Raw genomic sequence first — 15,975 nt, 5'->3', positions numbered from 1 at the left:
AAATGTGTCGGAGGAGGAAACAAGACCGAAGTCATCATGCCCGACCCGCCACAAGTAGTCACTAGCGCGATGGGACAAGGACATCCCGGCCGGCCAGACCCTCCCCTAACCCGCACGACGCTTGGCCAATTGTGCACCGCCTCATAGGGTCTCCTGGTCGCGAACCCGGGTCTGTAGTGACGTCTCAAGCACTGCGTCTCAAGCACTGCGATGCATTGCCTTAGACCGCTGCGCCACTCGGGAGGCGTTACAATTGTTTTTTGTTCTAGACTTATTCTAGACTTTTTTCTGTCATCGACATGAGGACCCTTTGAATGTTGCGTGCACGCACCAGTCGGATCAGCCAATCTGCACTTCGCAGCCGTTCTGAAACCAAGAAATCCTGGGCTCCCTCATCTGGTTAAGAGAAGCCGGATATATTGTCCCCGTCCATTCAGCCAGCAGGGCGTTCTGTCCATCGCACAGGAAGAAAGAACTCCCTGGGAGTTAAGCTAGTGGCTGTAGGTAGCCTAGTGGTTAAGAGCATTAGGCCAGTAACTGAAAGGTCGCTGGTTTGAGTCCCCAAGCTGACTAGATGAAAATCTGTTGATGTTCCCTAGAGCAAGGCACTCTGGATAAGAGTGTCTCTGCTAAATTACTAAAATGTCAAAAGAAAGGGAGAAGGGTTTGTTTCATGATTAACATACATGAACTCAAGTCCTTTTGTTCTCCCGATCTGTAATTCCTCACCATCAAATGCCGACCGCATTACCTCCAGAGAGAATTTTCTTCAGTCATCATCACTGTCGTGTGTATCCCCCCCAAGCCGACACCACAACAGTGCTCAAGGTACTACACTGGACTATGTGCAAACATGAAACCGTACATTCTGAGGCCACATTTATTGTAGCTGGGGACTTTAATAAAGGAAATCGGAGGAAAACTCTACCGAAGTTCTATCAACACATTTCCTGTGCTACATGCACATCAATAACTCTGGATCATTGCTACTCTCCCTTCCGGAACGGCTACAAGGCCCTCCCCGCCCTCCCTTTGGCAAGTCAGATCACGCCTCCATTCTGCTCCTCTCCTCCCTGCTCCTCCCCAGAAACTTAAAAAGGAAGCTCTTGTGGTAAGGACTGTTCAATGTTAGTCTGATCATTTAGAATCTATGCTTCAAGATTGTTTTGATCACACAGACTCTGAAATGCTCTGAGAAAAGTGTCGACGTTTACACTGACTCAGTGACTGGGTTCATCGGGAAGTACATAGAGGATGTTGTTCCTGCTGTGATGATAAGAACTTATCCAAAACCAAAAACGTGGATAGATCGCAGCATTCGCAACCACCGCATTTAACCATGGCAAGGTGACTGGGAAGATGGACATGTACAAACTGACCAGCTATGACCTCCGTAAGGTAATCACAGGCAAAACGACAGTACAAGGTGGAGTCACAATTCAAAGGCTCAGACACGAGACATACACTGAATAAAATTATAAAAGCAACATGCAACAATTTCAGTTCATATAAGGACATCAGTCAATTGAAATAAATGCATTAGGCCCTAATCTATGGATTTCACATAGGCCCACCTAGGCCCACCCACTTGGGAGCCAGATCCACCCATTGGGGAGCTAAGCAGTGTTGGTCCTGCTCAGTCCCTGGATGGGAGACAAGATGCTGCTGGAAGTGGTGTTGGAGGGCCAGTAGGAGGCACTCTTTCCTCTGGTCTAAAAAATATCCCAATGCCCTAGGGTAGTGATTGGGGACACTGCCCTGTGTAGGGTGCTGTCTTTCGGATGGGACGTTAAATGGGAGTCCTGACTCTCTGAGGTCATTAAAGATCCCATGGCATTTATCGTAAGAGTAGGGGTGTTAACCCTGGTGTCCTAGCTAAATTCCCAATCTGGCCCTCGAACCATCATGGTCACCTAATAATCCCCAGTTTACAATTGCTTCATTCATCCCCCTCCTCTCCCCTGTAACTATTCCCCCAGGTCGTTGCTGTAAATGAGAATGTGTTCTCAGTCAACTTACCTGGTAAAATAACGGATAAATATATATATATATATATATATATTTTAAAGCCTAGTCAATCAGAATTAGTTCTTCCCCACAAAACGTGTTTATTACAGACAGAAATACTCCTTAGCAACACCATCCCCCTCCTCAGACGATTCCGCAGGTGAAGAAGCCGGATGTGGAGGTACTGGGCTAGTGTGGTTACACGTGGTCATCGGTTGTGAGGCCAGTTGGATGTACTGCCAAATTCTCTAAAACTAAATCGGAGGCGGCTTATGGTAGAGAAATGAACGTTCAATTCTACTGCAACAGCTCTGGTGGACATGCCTGCAATCAGCATGCCAATTGCATGCTCCCCCTAAACTTGAGACATCTGTGGTATTGTGTTGTGTGACAAAACTGCCCATTTTAGTGTTGACTTATATTGTCCTCAGCACAAGGTGCACCTGTGTAAAGATCATGCTGTTTAATCAGCTTCTTGATATACCACACCTGTCAGGTGGATGAATTATATTGGCAAAAGAGAAATGCTCACTAACATGGATGTAAACATTTTAGAGAAATAAGCTTTTTATGCAGATGGAATGTTTCTGGGAACTTTTATTTCAGTACATGAAAAATGGGACCAAAACTTTACATGTTGCATTTATATTTTTGTTCAGTTTATGTGGCAGGGAACCCAGACAATCACAGATGACAAATGGAAAGTCAGTCACTTCGCGGACACCGAAGCCTCTCTCCAGGACAAGCTAAACACCTTCTTTGCCCGCTTTGAGGAAAACAATATAGAACCGCCAACGCGGGCCTCCGCCGTTCACAAGAACAGTGTACTCTCATTTTCCATGGCCGACCTGAGTAACCCTCAGGTAACCCTTGCAAGGGTGCCGGCCCAGACGGCATCCCAAGCCGCATCCTCAGAGCATGTACAGACCAGCTGGCTGGAGTGTTTACAGACATATTCAATCTCTACATATCCCAGTTTGTTGTCCCCACTTACTTCAAGATGTCCACCATTGTTCCTGTAACTAGGAAAACGAAGGTAACAGAACTAAATGACGATTGCCCCGTAGCACTAACTTCTGTCATGAAGTGCTTGGGAGGCAAGTTAAGGACCATGTCACCTCCTGTCACACCCTGGCCTTAATATCTTTGTGTTCATTATTATTTTAGTTAGGTCAGGGTGTGACATGGGGAAGTTTGTGTGTTTTTGTATTGTATAGGGTGTTGTATGGTTTAGAGCAGGGGTGTCAAAGTCAAATGGACGGAGGGCCAAATAAAAAATTTAGCTACAAGCCGAGGGCCGGACTGTTCGAATGTTCATTGAAATTTTTTTAAATGACGCATATAGTCTAGTGAACCTAATTGAACCTACTGAAAACCTAACAAATATATTCCAATATGATCAGATAAATAAAGCAATATTTTCTTATGGCTCTGTCAGTAATCTTTAATTTTCAACAGACACAAAAGACAAATTTCCTTTATATAAAAATCCCCATAACATGAACATTAAATGAAAGAAACCGGTATTCAAGGCACCATCAGTAGCCTATATTTTCTATTTTAGCAAAAGTGGGCTAAATTTACTTCAAAGAAAAAAACAATAATAGCAATTTTCTATCATCCACTCAACTGAAATATTTTTAAAATATAATTGGATTGAAATACAATAAAATAAAGTGCAAAAATCTATTAATCAAAAACAACACTTTGTTTAAGGAGAAGTAACATGCAGTGAAAACAAATATTAAACTTTAACTTTTAAACTTGAACTGAGTAAAAACTCTAAATATGTGATTGCACAGTAATGTTCACTTGTTTGAGGTTGAGGGTGATACTTGGTGGTGTCCCATCTTTTCCACAAGTTCATCAATGTTCGGGGTAAGGCTCTGAGCTGAGGAAATCCTCAGAATTGAGTGGAGGTGTTCAGCAGTAAGTCGACTTCTGTGTGATGTTTTGTTCAGGTTCATCAAAGAAAACAGTTGTTCACACAGGTATGTGCTGCCAAACATAGACAACGTTTGAGCAGCCTGGATGCGCAGCTGGGGCATTGTGTCGGGGAGGAAACGGGCGAACTCCGCAGCACCCACTGCCGCATATTTTGCCCTCAGTGCATCATTGCATTGGAGGTCAATCAACTCCATTTGGAGGTTTGGTGGTGAGCTTTCCACGTCAACAGCAAATGGGTTACCGAGCAGTTCCAACCTGCTTTTTTGTGCTTCAAAGTCAGCAAATCGGCGTCGAAAGTCAGCGGCAAGCATACCTATTTTATCAGCCAACTGTGCGCTCGGGAACGCACTGGTAGAGAGCTTCTCTTTCATGGTCTGGCAGCTGGGAAAGTGGCTCAAATTTTCTTTCCGCATCTGCGTCTCCCACAGAGTCAGTTTGGTTTTAAATGCCTTCACTGTACTGTACATATCAGAGATGACATGATCCCGACCCTGCAGCTGCAAGTTCATTGCATTCAGATGACTCGTAATGTCACACAGAAAAGCCATTTCACACAGAAACATTTCGTCTCGGAGTTGTGTTGTGTCTTTCCCTTTGCTGTCCAAGAACAGACAAATCTCCTCACGAAGCTCGAAACATCTTTGAAGCACCTTTCCCTGGCTTAGCCATCGCACCTCTGTGTGATAAGGCAAATCACCATGCTCCGTTTCTAACTCCGTCAGAAATGCCTTGAACTGGCGGTGATTCAAACCTTTGGCTCTGATAAAGTTAACTGTGCGCGTGATGATGCTCATTACATGCTCCATTTTCAAGGCTTTACCGCACAACGCTTCCTGGTGTATGATACAATGATAAGCTGTCAGCTCACCTGTCGCGTTTTCCTCTTGCATCTTTTCCCGTATCTTCGCCACCAGTCCGCTCCTGTGTCCACACATCGCAGGTGCTCCGTCGGTTGTCAAACCCACGAGTTTTTCCCAAGGCAGCTCCATCTCATTTACACATCTTGACACCTCTTCATACAAATCATGCCCCGTAGTTGTGCCATGCATAGGACGTAAAGCCAAAAACTCCTCTGTCACGCTTAGGCTGGAGTCCACTCCGCGGATGAAAATTGACAACTGGGCAATGTCAGAAATGTCGGTGCTCTCATCCACAGCCAAGGAATATGCAATGAAATCTTTTCCCTTTTTCACAAGCTGCTCTTTTAGATTGATGGACAACTGGTCTACTCTCTCGGCAATGGTGTTTCTGCTCAGACTCACATTTAAAAAGAGTTGCCTTTTTTCTGGGCAAACTTCGTCACAAACTTTAATCATGCAGTTTTTGATGAAATCCCCCTCCGTAAATGGCCGGGCTGATTTAGCGATCTCTTCTGCCAAAATAAAACTGGCCTTGACAGCAGCCTGGCCTTGTGATTTGGCTTTTTTGAACAGAGCCTGTCGAGATTTGAGGCCTCGTTTTAATTCCTCTGCCTTTTGTAGCCTTTGTTCCATGTCCATATTCTTGTTTTTGTCCGCGTGTTTCGTTTCATAATGTCGTCTCAGATTATACTCTTTCAGTACCGCCACACTTTCTCCACACAGAAGACACACAGGTTTTCCAGCTACCTCCGTGAACATATACTCCGACTCCCACCTTGTTTGAAACCCCCGGTTCTCAGTGTCCACCTTCCGTTTTGCCATTTTTGATGGGTATCTGAAAGTTAATTTTACTGTGATGCTGACGACTGCTGTGCCAATAAATATTGAAATGAAGCAGCCTACTGCTCGGTGCGTCACCGTTGCATTGTGGGAAATGTAGTATTGGTGCGTGTAAAAGATCTGCGGGCTGCCGGCTTGCTGCGGTCTGCGGGCCGGTTCTAATAATAAATCAAGATCATCCCAGGGGCCGTAAAAAACCTTCTCGCGGGCCGGATGTGGCCCGCGGGCCTTGACTCTGACATATGTGGTTTAGAGGGTTAAGGTGTATAGATGGTTTAATGTTGTGTGTAGTTGTCTAGGAAAGTCTATGGTTGCCTGAATGGGTTCCCAATTAGAGACAGCTGGTTTCTGTTGTCTCTGATTGGGAGGCATATTTAAGGTAGCCATAGGCTTTAGTTTGGTGTGGGTAATTGTCTATGGTGAACGTTTGTAGCCTGTGTGTGTGTGTGTGTGTGTGTGTGTGTGTGTGTGTGTGTGTGTGTGTGTGTGTGTGTGTGTGTGTGTGTGTGTGTGTGTGTGTGTGTGTGTGTGTGTGTGTGTGTGTGTGTGTGTGTGTGTGTGTGTGTGTGTGTGTGTGTGTGTGTGTGTGTGTGTGTGCACTACGTTTATAGCTTCACAGTCGTTTATTGTTTTGTTAGTTTGTAAGTGTTTTGTTTTGTTTTTCCTTCTTCACAATAAAAAGAAGATGGCTTATTTTCCACATGCTGCGTTTTGGTCCGTCTCTCCCCCACACGATCGTGACACCTCCATCTTAACTGGCACCCTAGACCCACTACAATTTGCCAACCTGGTCTCAGAGCATTTCGTATTATTCTGTACGTAAATCCGAAATATTCTGTTTCGTATGATATGTTTTGTTTTGTATGGTACGTTTTAATTTCTGTATGACCATCACCAATTTCGTATGATATGTTTTGAATTACAATTTGTTTTATATGTTCTGAATTTTCAAAATGTACAATATGTTATGAATATGCAAATGTACAATATGTTACGAATTTGCGGGACGTATGATACATTGCTATTTTGCTAAATGTATGATACGCTATGAATTCTAACTAGGTGCCTAACTTTAGCTAGGCTAGGGGTTAGGGTTAGGGCTTAGGGTTAAGTTTAGGAGTTATGTTAAAGGGTTAAGGTTAGGGGAAGGGTAAGCTAACATGTTGTGTAGTTGTAAAGTAGCTAAAAAATAGTTGAAAAGTAACTAAAATGTTATAGTTGTCCATGATGAGATTCGAACTCGCTTACCCATCCACCCCGAACAACCACCCTAATTTCGTTTTTACCTTAAGTAACAATCTCTCTTATGTGACCATTCAAAATGTAACATATCATACAAAATGGAGTAACTCAGATTCACGTACAGAATAATACGAAATGCTCTGAGAACAGGTTGAATTTGCATACCGCCCCAACTGATCCACGGACGATGTAATTGCCATTGCACTGCACGCTGCCCTATCCTACCTGAACAAGGAATACCTATGTAAGAATGCTGTTTATCGACTACAGCTCAGCCTTCAACACCATAATGCACTCCAAGCTCATCACTAAGCTCAGGGCACTGGGTCTGTATCCCTCCCTGCGCAACTGGGTACTTGACTTCCTGACGGGCTGACCCCAAGGGGTGAAGGTAGGCAACAACACCTCCCCCACGCTGATCCTCAACATGGGGGACCCACAAGGGTGCGTGCACAGCCCCCTCCAGTACTCCCTGTTCTCCCATGACTTTGTGGCCAAGCAGGTCTCCAACTCAATCATCAAATTTGCTGATGACACAACAGTGGTAGGCCTGCTTACCAACAACGACGAGACAGCCTACAGGGAGGAGGTGAGAGCCCTGGTGGAGTGGTGCCAGGAAAAAACCTCTCCCTCAAGGTCAACTAAACGAAGGAGCTGATCGTAGACAACAAGAGACAGCAGAGAGAGCATGCCCCCATCCACATTGATGGAGCCACAATGGAGAGAGTCAAAAAGCAATGACGTGCAGGAGCTTGCAGGGATTTTATTTTTAGATTTTTATAAAGCATTTGACACAGTAGAGCATCAGTTTCTCTTCCACTCCCTTGAGAGACTTGGCTTTGGGGATTTCTTCTGTAAGGCTATTAAGACTCTCTCTGCAAATGGTAACAGCTCTATCAAATTGAAATATGGAACCTCACCTAGATTTGAGTTAAAGAGAGGAATTAGGCAAGGTTGTCCTATCTCCCCGTACCTGCGTCTGGTCTATACCTTAACATTAATACATGTGAACTCATAGCTGTCAAAGATTGTGTGACACCTTCATATTATGGTATTCCAGTAAAAGAAGAACTTACATATTTAGGCATAACCATTACAAAGGATCAGAAGTCTAGAGGCTTACTACATTTTAACCATCTTATTAAAAATACCCAGAAGAAGCTAAATAAATGGCTACAGAGGGACTTATCTTTAAAAGGTAGGGTCCTAATAACCAAGGCTGAAGGTATCTCTAGACTAACATATGGCGCTCTATCTTTATATCTTGACAGTAAAAAACGCGAGGTAGACCAGATGGTTTTCAACTTTCTTTGGAGAATCCGTACCCATTACATTAGGAAAACTGTTGTAATGAACACTTATGAGAATGGTGGACTGAATTTTCTGGACTTTACTACTTTAAATAATACTTTTAAGATCAATTGGATACAACAATTCCTAAGAAGACCCACTTCTATCTGGAATTTTATTCCTCATCATGTCTTCTCTACTTTTGGTGGCCTTAACTTCATGTTGTTTTTGCAATTATAATATTGACAAAATTCCAGTGAAACATTCTGCTTTTCATCGGCAGGTTTTCTTGTCATGGTCCTTAATTTATAAACAATTTTTTTCTCCACACAGATATTAAATATGGAATAATCGGGATATATTGTATAAAAATACTTTTTTGTTTTTAGAATATTGGTTCCGAAATAATATCCTATTGGTGAGCCAACTGGTAAATGCAGAGGGTCTTTTACTCAGTTATAAGGAATTCTTATCACTTTACAAGGTCCCTGTAATACCTAAAGATTTTGCAATTGTTTTAGACGCCATTCCCTCAGGTGTTGCTCAGTTATTCAGGAACGTGTCAAGACCTGACCATCAGAGCCTACCTTCTATTCCCCCTTTGACTCATCAGTAGGAAAGATTTGTTTCTCTTTTGGTCCATTTAACAACAGAGCGATACGAACCTTGTTTCACAGGATGTAGTATCTGTACCTTATGTCATGCCTTATTGGAATGGATTTATTGATAATATCTGTTGGAAAAAAGTTTGGATGTTGCCACACATATACCTACTTGTTAACAAAATTAAGGAAGTTTCCTTTAAAATTATTCATAAATATCACCCTGCCAACCACTATATGAAGAAGTTTAAGGAAAACATAAACTCAAATTGCTCCTTTTGTAATGACCACCCAGAAACAGTGTTGCATCTTTTTTGGCATTTTATTCATGTAAGAAAACTGTGGCAAGACATCAGTAGATTTATAATTGAACACATTTATGAAGATTTTACACTATTGTGGAGAGATGTACTGCTTGGATTCTTTACATACGATAGAAATAAGCTGAAACATTTTTATGTAATTAATTTCAATATTCTTTTGGCCAAATTTCATATACACAAATTGTCACGTTCCTGACCTGTTTTCTGTTATTTTTGTATGTGTTTAGTTGGTCAGGACGTGAGTTGGGGTGGGCATTCTATGTTTTGTGTTTCTATGTTTAGGTCGTTTGTAATTAGTCTTATATGGTTCTCAATCAGGGACAGGTGTTTGACGTTTTCCTCTGATTGAGAACCATATAAAGGTAGGCTGTTCACACTGTTTGTTTGTGGGTGGTTGTCTTCTGTGTCTGTGTATGTTGCACCACACGGGACTGTTTCGGTTTGATGTAGTCTGTTCCTGTTTGTGAGTTCTTCGTGTATTTATGTAAGTTCCATGTTCAGGTCTGTCTATGTCGTTTTGTTATTTAGTAGTTTGTTGAAGTGTTTTCGTTTTTCGTTTTTACTTTAAATAAACTTCATTATGTCAAATTATCACGCTGCGCTTTGGTCCAATCCCTACTTCTCCTCTTCGTCTGAAGAGGAGGAGGACAGCCGTTACACAAATGTAAATTTACAAACAAAAAAACAAATTTTCTTACCTTACAAAAAGAAATTGAACTGTATTTTAAGACAGTTAAATACTAACAAAAAAGCTGTGAGAATTGTTAGTGTATGTATGTCCCTTAGAAGGTCCTTGTGTAATTGTAATGTGATATTGTACCCCCTAGCTCGATTGTCCATTATATATACTTGTGTTCCCTTATGTACTTTCTGTATTGATTTGTTGTTTAAAAAAAGAAAAAAGGAAGGAATGAATCGTCACTCGTTCATCCCGCGATTATTGTGTTTTCAGCCACCGGTAGCTTGTGGGTGCTTTACATGCACTACAGTCAATTATGATTGCATGTCTAATTATACTAACTATATAATTATTAATAGACGCCTACTGTATGATAGCTAGCAAATTAATTAGCTAACTAACGTTAGCCTGCCTAGCTACTTCTGAAGAAGGAAAATGTTTTCTTTCTACAATTTCCAAAAGCTAACCCAACAAAAACATAATTACTAATTCACAAACACGTCTCATTAAAGTAACACAATTTCTAACTTCTTTTCTTTCTTTTTTTACTGTATTGACTCCACATTGACGTTGAGGTTTTAAGTTTTGGCTCAGAGTACAAACCATGTCAGAGTATAGAATATAAATCTATATATATATATATATATATATATATATATATACACAGTACCAGTAAAACGTTTGGACACATCTACTCATTCAAGGGTTTTTCTTTATTTTTCATATTTTCTGTAGAATAGTAGTGAAAACATCAAAACAATGAAATAACACATATGGAATCATGTAGTAACCAAAAATGTGTTAAACAAATCAAAATATATTTGAGATTCTTCAAAGTAGCCACCCTTTGCCTTGATGACAGCTTTGCACACTCAAGCATTTCGGGGCACCTGCGATAACATCTGCAAATTCGTGTAAGCGACCAATAAACTTTGATTTGATTAAATTTTCAGTGACACTTCTTTAACATGTCCATCATCCTAATCATAACCATGATGACATCACAAATAGAACAAAGAGCCAGATGCTTCAAATACGGTGAGGAGAGGAAGCCCAGTGGCCTGCAGTGACGAGTATGGAGCGAGATGGGACTGGGCCGACCTTCTGATGGTCTTCATCAAAGAAAAGCCTGATCTCAATACATTTTTCTGTTCCCAAAACTAAAATCTGTTGCGATCAGAGTGCACTAAGTTTTGTAGATGTGACCCTTTGCCAAAATTTAAAAAAATTGCGTTGTTTAGAAGGAGTGCAAGGGCAAATTGACTTATTGCACATGCGTATGTCATAGAGAAGGTGTTCCCTAATGGAAATATTTTTATTTATTTATTTTATTTCACCTTGATTTAACCAGGTAGGCAAATTGAGAACACGTTCTCATTTACAATTGCGACCTGGCCAAGATAAAGCAAAGCAATTCGATACATACAACAACACATAGTTACACATGGAGTAGAACAAACATACAGTCAATAATACAGTGAAAAATAAGTCTATATACAATGTGAGCAAGTGAGGTGAGATAAGGGAGGTGAAGGCAAACAAAATATATATAAAAATAAATAAAAATATAAAAAGGCCATGGTGGCGAAGTAAATACAATATAGCAAGTAAAAAAAACACTGGAATGGTTGGTTTGCAGTGGAAGAAAGTGCAAAGTAGAGATAGAAATAATGGGGTGCAAAGGAGCAAAAATAAATAAATGAATACAGTAGGTAAAGAGGTAGTTATTTGGGCTAAATTATGGATGGGCTATGTACAGGTGCAGTAATCTATGAGCTGCTCTGACAGCTGGTGCTTAAAGCTAGTGAGGGAGATAAGTGTTTCCAGTTTCAGAGATTTTTGTAGTCCGTTCCAGCCATTGGCAGCAGAGAACTGGAAGGAGAGGCGGCCAAAGGAAGAATTGGTTTTGGGGGTGACCAGAGAGATATACCTGCTGGAGCGCGTGCTACAGGTAGGTGCTGCTATGGTGACCAGCGAGCTGAGATAAGGGGGGACTTTACCTAGCAGGGTCTTGTAGATGACCTGGAGCCAGTGGGTTTGGCGACGAGTATGAAGCGAGGGCCAGCCAACGAGAGTGTACAGGTCGCAGTGGTGGGTAGTGTAAGGGGCTTTGGTGACAAAACGGATGCCACTGTGATAGACTGCATCCAATTTATTGAGTAGGGTATTGGAGGCTATTTTGTAAATGACATCACGAAGTCGAGGATTGGTAGGATGGTCAGTTTTACAAGGGTATGTTTGGCAGCATGAGTGAAGGATGGTCCCGTGTGGCTCAGTTGGTAGAGCATGGCGCTTGCAACGCCAGGGTTGTGGGTTCGATTCCCACGGGGGGCCAGTACAAAAAAAAAGTATGAATGTATGTACTTGTAAGTCGCTCTGGATAAGAGCGTCTGCTAAATGACTTAAATGTAAATGTAAGGATGCTTTGTTGCGGAATAGGAAGCCAATTCTAGATGAATTCTAATATGCAAATACATGCAAACCGATTGGTGTCACCTCGTTAACTTTTAAAATGTATTACCATTTATTGTGGCATAAACACAATGTTGTTTTCATCTGACTGTCAAACAGTCACTTCAAAGGGCTCCTTTACTAGGCTACCCGCACAAGTTCATCCACTCGAAACATATCATCCACTCGAAACGTACGTAGTGACGTAGTGCCCCCATGAGATGACACTACCTTACTCATGGGGCACTACATCACCGCCAAGTCTCAGGGTAGACCTCTAAATTCTAGCCCTTTGGGTGCTGCCATAGAGTTACATTAGAATTGCCCATCAAAGAAGGCTCAAGGTCATTGGCCACAGATAAAATTATGTCAAACCACATTATATGTACAGTAGCTTTGATTGGACTGATCATACTTTCAAAATCTCAGCAAGTAGTCATCATCATGAATCAAGTCGACAAACTACTGGGAAATCCTTTTTAATACTTGTCATATGAAGAGAAATAATGAAGAGAAATTATAGATAAAATGTATTGGTGTTCATCGGCCATTGGACATAAACATCACACAATAAGCTGGAAATCACAAATTCAACAACGAGTGGTTTGGAAGGAATCAGTGACAGTGGCTGTGTGGTCCCAAATCTGGGATTAAGGGGCTATTTTTCAAGTTAAAAATGATAAACATTCAATATTGGCCAAGCTGTCAATGAAGCATGATTTAGGCCGCGCATAAAAACAACTGTTAACTCGGAACTGCGAAAACTTGACTTCAGTGAGTTCAAGACAACTGGGAAGTTGGGAATAAAAGAGGTCTGACTGGGAAATACGTTTTGAACGGTCATCCAACTCGGAATTGTAAATCCGGCCTCTTTCTAGAGCTAAGACCTGAAGATCAATGACGTCATAATGATTCAGCATTGCTTTTTTCAGAGTTCCCAGTTGTTTTGAAAGCACCATAAATCCAGAGAATGCCAGATTTTGATGACAAAATTTACCCACGAAGGACCACCGCGCCACCTTCCTGTTCAAGTGAGCACAGCACAACAAGGTGAGTCCAAAAATGTATTGTATGCTGCTGCATAAATTATGTAATATGACAGGGAGATATATATACTGTAGCTAAGAAAGTAATACTAAGTGTATGTTGTGTAGTAAGATGTTAGTGACCCATGTGCATCACCCTAATAATTTGGTCTATTTACCCCTCTTAATTTCGCCTACTGTTGTCACGATCGTGTGGTGGATTGACGGACCAAAACGCAGCTTTAGGAAAATAAGCCATCTTCTTTTATTTTTAAAGATGACGAAAAATAAACACGAAACACTTAATACAAACTAACAAAAACAACAAATGATCGTGAAGCTAAATAACGATGTGCACACACTGGCTACAAACGTTCTGACATAGACAACTACTCACAACCAATGAGAGCCTATGGCTACCCTAAATAAGGCTCCCAATCAGAGACAACCGAAATCAGCTGTCTCTAATTGGGAACTCATTCAGGTAACCATAGACTCTCCTAGACAACTAAACATACATAGACAACACTAGACACATGTACTCCACACAAACCCATATACTATACCCAACAACCCCTTTACCATAAAAACACCCAAAACCAACAAAACACAAACATTCCCCATGTCCCACCCTGACCTAACTAAAATAATAAAGAAAACAAAGAATACTAAGGCCAGGGCGTGACAACTGTTCTGACTTGGTGGTGCACACGTAGCCTATAACCTGTTTTAGAGAAATATAATCATTGAATTTTGTAAGAGCTTTCATTGTCTGCTTATATGCCCCTTTATTTATCCTACGGTTCTGACTTGATGTACAGGGAGAACACTGTAAGAATGGCCCATGTTCTGAATTCTGTCGCTGTACATTTCAAAAGTGCTGAACAAATACTTATATTGACTACGTCTGTCCTAGCTCACTCATTAATGTCTTAATCGAAATTACGGATTGCCCCTTATCCGCTTGTCGTCCCCTTATGCCATAGTTTGTACATCTCAATTGTCATTAGAAACCACATTTGTTTAAGCAAGTCAGCCATATCTGCTATGTTTTTTAAAAGGCAGTAAATGAGGCTGAATTAAGTGTTTTGCTGCCAGACAAGGCTCTGCTGATAGCCAGGTGTAGCAGCGGTAAGATGTTGGGACAGCTTTATTTAGGCCCTAACCGTTTTTGGTGACCGTTATAGTGCAATGAATGTGTTGTTTAGTGTTGTGTTAAGTAGTGGCTTTGCTGGCATACATTCCACTTTTAGTTTTTTTTGCCCCACCAAGATTTACATGCTAAAATCGCCATTGGCAGTAGCAAGGATCAGGGCAGTCAAGCAGGTCTACTATGTGGAGGCAGTGAGATGAGGAAGATATGGTAGTGGATGCCTCGAAGTCTGCTGAGAATGTAGTTCAGCAGCTAAGAGATCCTGAAACTCTGATTGTGAAGAAGGTCGATTTTGTTGCTTTTATTGTGCAGGTGATAAACTGTACTGGCCAAACTAACAAGAAGTCAGAGAAACTGGACATTATTGTATATGCGCATAAAAGGTACTTGGATCTAAAGGACCTCACAGCCAAGGCATTGCAGGAAATTCTGTCTGAAGATTTCCCCCCTCCATGGCCCCTGAGCCTGTGTAGGGATGTGATTTGGATTGAACTGTGACTGAAGGAGTGGGATGGGGTTTGATGTAACATGCACTACATGACCAAAAGTATGTGGATACCTGCTCGTCAAACATCTCATTCCAAAATCATGGGCATTAATATGAAGTTGGTCTCCCCTTTGCTGCTATAACAGCCTCCACTCTTCTGGGAAGGCTTTCCACTGTTGAAACATTGCTGCGGGGACTTGCTTCCATTCAGACACTAGAGCATTAGTGAGGTTGGGCACTAGGCCTGGCTCGCAGTCGGCGTTCCAATTAATCCCAAAGGTGTTCGATGGGGTTGAAGTCAGGGCTCTGTGCAGGCCAGTCAAGTTCTTCCATACCGATCTCGACAAACCAATTCTGTATGGACCTTGCTTTGTGCATGGGGGCATTGTCATGCTGAAACAGGAAAGGGCCTTCCTAAAACTGTCGCCTCAAAGTTGGAAGCACAGAATTGTCTAGAATGTCATTGTATGCTTTAGCATTAAGATATCCCTTCACTGGAACTAAGGGGCCTAGCCCAAACCATGAAAAACAGCCCCAGACCGTTATTCCTCCTCCACCAAACTTTACAGTTGGCACTATGCATTGGGTCAGGTAGCGTTCTCCTGGCAACTGCCAAACCCAGATTTGTCTGTCGGACTGCCAGATGGTGAAGCGTGATTCAGCAATCCAGAGAACACCTTTCCACTGATTCAGAGTTCAATGTCTGAGCTCTGCATCACTCCAGCCAATGCTTGGCATTGCGCATGGTGATCTTAGGCTTATGTGCGGCTGCTCGGCCATCGAAACCCATTTCATGAAGCTCCCGACGAACAGTTATTTTGCTGACGTTGCTTCCAGAGGCAGTTTGTAACTCGGTAATGAGTGTTGCAACTAAGTACAGACAATTTTTACAATTGTTTTGGGGTTTTGTGATGTATTTTTCCCCTTTTCTGCAATGGATTTTTTGTTGTTGTTGTAGTACAATAGGTGGCGACATGCACATTAAATGTGTGCGAACACAGGAGAAGAAGAAGAAGGAACTGAGTGGGATAGAGTGGAATGAAATTGACGAGCACTAGGACCTTGCAGA

This window comes from Salvelinus fontinalis, chromosome 21 (genome assembly GCF_029448725.1).
Source record: "Salvelinus fontinalis isolate EN_2023a chromosome 21, ASM2944872v1, whole genome shotgun sequence".
NCBI lineage: Eukaryota > Metazoa > Chordata > Actinopteri > Salmoniformes > Salmonidae > Salvelinus > Salvelinus fontinalis.
This window is presented reverse-complemented; position numbering follows the sequence as displayed.